Raw genomic sequence first — 4,459 nt, forward strand, 5'->3', positions numbered from 1 at the left:
TAAAGCCCAATTGGTCATGGTGTATGATCTTTTTAATGTGTTGTTGGATTCTGATTGCTAGAATTTTGTTAAGGATTTTTGCATCTATGTTCATCAGTGATATTGGCGAAAATTTCTATTTTTATGTTTTATAATACGTATTTGCATGTTTCATGTAACTTACAGATATGCATAGACCGGACTGCCTGCTCAGGCATCATTGTTAGTGCTGGACAATGAAGACAATTTGGAGAACACTGGTTTATTTAATGATTTTCTCAAGCAAAATGCGGTTGCTTTTTAAAGCGTACTCTACCAGGCAGCTGCCCCGTCCCCTAATTCGCTATCAGTTCTGCTAACATGGGACTTAAAAGGCGGAAAATCTGAATCATAAACACAGTCTTGTCTTGCTAATGAAAGTGAAAGTCGCTCAGTTCTGTCCGACTCTTTGCGACCCCAGGGGCTATACAGTCCATGGAGTTCTTCAGGCCAGAATATTGGAGTGGGTAGCTTTTTCCTTTCTCCAGGGGATCTTCCCAACCCAGGAATCGAACCGGGGTCTCCTGCATTGCAGGCAGATTCTTTACCAACTGAGCTACCAGGGAAGCCCCCAAAATACCCTTCTCCAGGGGATCTTCCCAACCCAGGGACATTACTTTGCTGACAAAGGTCCATTTAGTCAAAACTATGGTTTTTCCGGTAGTCATGTATGGATGTGACAATTGGACTATAGAGAAAGCTGGGTGTCGAAGAATTAATGCTTTTGAATTGTGGTGTTGGAGAAGACTCTTAAGAGTCCCTTGGAGTGCAAGGAAATCCAACCAGTCCATCCTAAAGGAGATCCTGAATATTCATTAGAGGGGCTGAAGCTCCAGTACTTTGGCCACCTGATGCGAAGAACTGACTCCTTGGAAAAACACTGATGCTGGGAAAAATTGAAGGCGGGAGGAGAAGGGGACCACAGAGGATGAGATTCTTGGATGGCATCACCGACTGGATGGACATGAGTTTGAGTAAACTCTGGGAGTTGGTGATGGACAGGGAGGCCTCGTGTGCTGCAATCCCTGGGGTCGCAAAAAGTCAGACACGACTGAGCAACTGAACTGAACTGAACTGATCTTGCTAATGTTGTGTTCAGTGATAAGAGTCGCTCTTTCTGAGGTTGTTTCCCAGGGCGAAGATCTTCTGAGCTTCTTTGTGAGGACGGAGCGTCCTGGCAGGTTTGGGGCAGGTATCCTAGGAGAAGCGTGAAACAGCAGTAGCTTCCCGCTCAGGTCCCCTCACAGAGGTGCCGACTGGGGCGGGGCTGGGGGCCTCTGAGTGCCTGGAGCCGAGGGTCTTTTCTGCTCCCGAGGCCTCAGGGCTGGAGCGTCTCTGCTTTGTTGTTGGCTCTGCTCCCCGCGAGCCCCTCTGAAAACCTCATAAATGCCTAAAGGATCGGGTCACTGACACACAGGTTTTAAACTCCCACCTCTACTTTAAAAAGAAAAGCTTAAACAAATGGAAAGGCTAGTTTTATTCTTCTTTGCTGGTTCAGTGAAAATTGCACTAACACACTTTACAAGTTTAATTTCAAGCTTGATTTATTTATTTAGCTAGTTTTCATTTAAAAATTTAAATTTTTTTCTTTTTTAAAAAAATTTGCTTTGCCTCTTTGAAGCTTGATTTCTTTGTTTTGCATACTTGGTTCATTGTTCAAAATGAATTCATGGCCCCTGCTATTATATATTCTGTGCATCCGTGCTTGGTCGCAGCCCTCCAGGCTCTGTCTGTGGGATTTCTCCAGGCAAGAATACTGGAGCCGGTTGCCATTTCCTCCTCCAGGGGATCTTCTCAACCCAGCAATATGAACCCATGTCTCCTGAGTCTCCTGCATTGGCAGACAGATTCTTTACCACTGAGCCACCTGGGAAGGTATTATACATTCGTGTTGGTAACCTAGGTTTTCACTTTGTTTAAAGAGTAATGTGACTGTGTGTGATGAAGTGTCTTTCCAAGTCCTGGACAGGGTTGAGGAAACCCTCTTCATCGTTTTAAAACGCGCTTGAACTGAGAGGTCTGCTTGAGCCCATCGCCCTGCAGCTCCAGGGAAAAGACATGTTGGAATCTTGTGCTTTGATAATTTATGGTTTCAACTGTGTATCAAACTAAGAAAATTTCACTCCTTAGTCCAAGTGCCTTTCTAACAGGAGTCATTCCTAAATAAGCTTCCTGGTCCTTCAGATAAAGGTTGGTGGTTGGCAGGTTTTGTGAGGAGTAAGCGGTGTGGCCCCAAAGGCCCTGGGCGTAGACCCCCGGGCACGCAGACCCCCCGGGGCCCCTCAGCACTCCCCTCCTCCCTTGCAGACTCTAGGGAGACAGCACACGCCTGGGAACACCGCCTCCTCCCGCCTCGCTGGATCCTCCTTCAGTGAGGCCAATGCAGTTCTCAGTCAACCACAGGCGCTCCTCAGGTGAGCTGGGGGGCCCACCTTGGGTGGGAGCGGATCCTCTGGCCCCGGGGTCCACTCCCAGAAACGCTGTCTCTGCCGCAGCATAACGGGCCCGGCTGTGTGTGAGTGCCCCCGCCGATCCTCAGGTCTGCCGAGCATCGCCGCACGGTGGCCGCCACCCCCGGTGGGGCCAGGTCTCCACTGCGCCCCAGTCTTCTCATGAGACCCTGATGAGTCACCCACTGCGCCTAATCTAACGGGGCTCTGGTGAGAACCAGCGAAAACTCCGGGAAGGGACGCGTGCGCCATGACGGCTGCTGCTGTGCATCCGGTGGGTGGCCGTCCCGGGCTCTTCTCCGCCAACCCCACGCCGGGGCTGGGTGGCCCCTGGTCCCGGGTGGGTCTGTGACACCAACCTGCCCAGGATCCCCACCTCCTCACTCTCTCCCGGTCCTTCCCGGCCCCCCAGGCAGGGTCTCCAGGCTCCTGGCCACCGTGGTGCCCCCACCCGCCTCTCCCACCAGGGTTCCCCCTCCGCGCCTCCCAGCACCCCTTTCTCCTCCATGAAAGCCCATCATTCTCAAATCCTTTCCTAGGGCCTTACTTTCAGGTTTTTCCATCCAAAGAGCTCATTTAAATGCGATGGATTTCCAGATCAGTGAGGAGACATTTTTGACACTGGGAGAGAGGATCTGACCTTTCACTGAGCCCCAGATGACGCTGCGTTAGTCCTTGGGTTTCTAACACTCAGGTTCCCCGGGATCCATAGTTAGTTAAATCTTAGTTAGCTGGAATCCTGTTTAGGATTTTAGTCTGCTAAATCCCAGTTGGCCAAATCCTTTGCTAGAATTCTATTTTAACAGGTTCTGAAATTTCCTAGGTACTTCTCTGAAGGCACCCTCCTCTGAGGGGGTGGGTGGTAAGTGGGTGTCATCTGCAGACAGGAAGACCACAGCCCTGCCACAGACCAGAGGACACCCAGGGGCTCCAGGGACCAGATGCGGGGTAGGGGCCTGTGCTGGATCCTGACCCAGAAGAAGGACGTTCACAGAAAAACCGGTGAGGTCCAGATGAAACCTGGAGCTTAGTCAGCAGTAATGTACCAACGGTAACTTCCTTGTTGTAGCAAAATGTACCATAGTTACGTAAGATGGCAATGTGGGAGAAACTGGGCAAGGGGTATATGGGACTGCCTATACTTGTAACTTTTCTGTAAATCATACAGTATTCCAAGAGAAAAAGTGGCTTGCAAATGTATGTCTTAACTTCAGACAACAATGAATTCAGAATAAAGAGAATTACACAAGAAAAGCACGGTACTTGTAACGGGAACAGTATTTGCTGAAGGTAGGACCGTTGTCAATTCAGTGGGGCTGGGGGCTGGGGATTCAGTGGGGCTGGGGGCTGGGGGCTGGGGGTTCAGTGGGGCTGAGGGCTGGGGGTTCAGTGGGGCTGAGGGCTGGGGATTCAGTGGGGCTGGGGGCTGGGGGTTCAGTGGGGCTGAGGGCTGGGGATTCAGTGGGGCTGGGGGCTGGGGGTTCAGTGGGGCTGGGGGCTGGGGGTTCAGTGGGGCTGAGGGCTGGGGATTCAGTGGGGCTGGGGGCTGGGGGTTCAGTGGGGCTGGGGGCTGGGGATTCAGTGGGGCTGGGGTCTGGGGATTCAGTGGGGCTGGGGGCTGGGGGCTGAGGATTCAGTGGGGCTGGGGGCTGGGGGTTCAGTGGGGCTGGGGGCTGGGGATTCAGTGCGGCTGGGGGCTGGGGATTCAGTGGGGCTAGAGGCTGGGGGCTGGGGATTCAGTGGGGCTGGGGGCTGGGGATTCAGTAGCATTACCAGCAAGATTAGCAGGGCTGGGCTGGGGAGGACATCTGCGTGGCTGAGCAGGCAGTATTAATGCCAAATAGATGGCCCGAATGGTCTGAAAGCCAGAAGGTCTGTCTTACAGGCAACTGAGAAGATAAGTAAATGCACTGCAGATAATGAGGACCGTGTTCCAAATACTTAAAAGATTATAAATATGGAAATGGGGGAGCTTCAGTGATCTCTGTTGT

At 51.7% G+C, this 4,459-nt stretch overlaps 1 long non-coding RNA gene across 1 annotated transcript; it reads left to right on the top strand.

Moving 5' to 3' along the window:
* Positions 1-1,882: 1,882 nt before the first annotated feature.
* LOC113902152 lies at positions 1,883-3,722 on the top strand. Its single transcript, XR_003513683.1, has 3 exons — positions 1,883-2,432; positions 2,514-2,742; positions 3,352-3,722. It is a non-coding gene; the product is annotated as an uncharacterized LOC113902152 (long non-coding RNA).
* The last annotated feature ends 737 nt before the right edge of the window (positions 3,723-4,459 follow it).

This window comes from Bos indicus x Bos taurus, chromosome 12, assembly GCF_003369695.1.
Source record: "Bos indicus x Bos taurus breed Angus x Brahman F1 hybrid chromosome 12, Bos_hybrid_MaternalHap_v2.0, whole genome shotgun sequence".
Classification (NCBI taxonomy): Eukaryota; Metazoa; Chordata; class Mammalia; order Artiodactyla; family Bovidae; genus Bos; species Bos indicus x Bos taurus.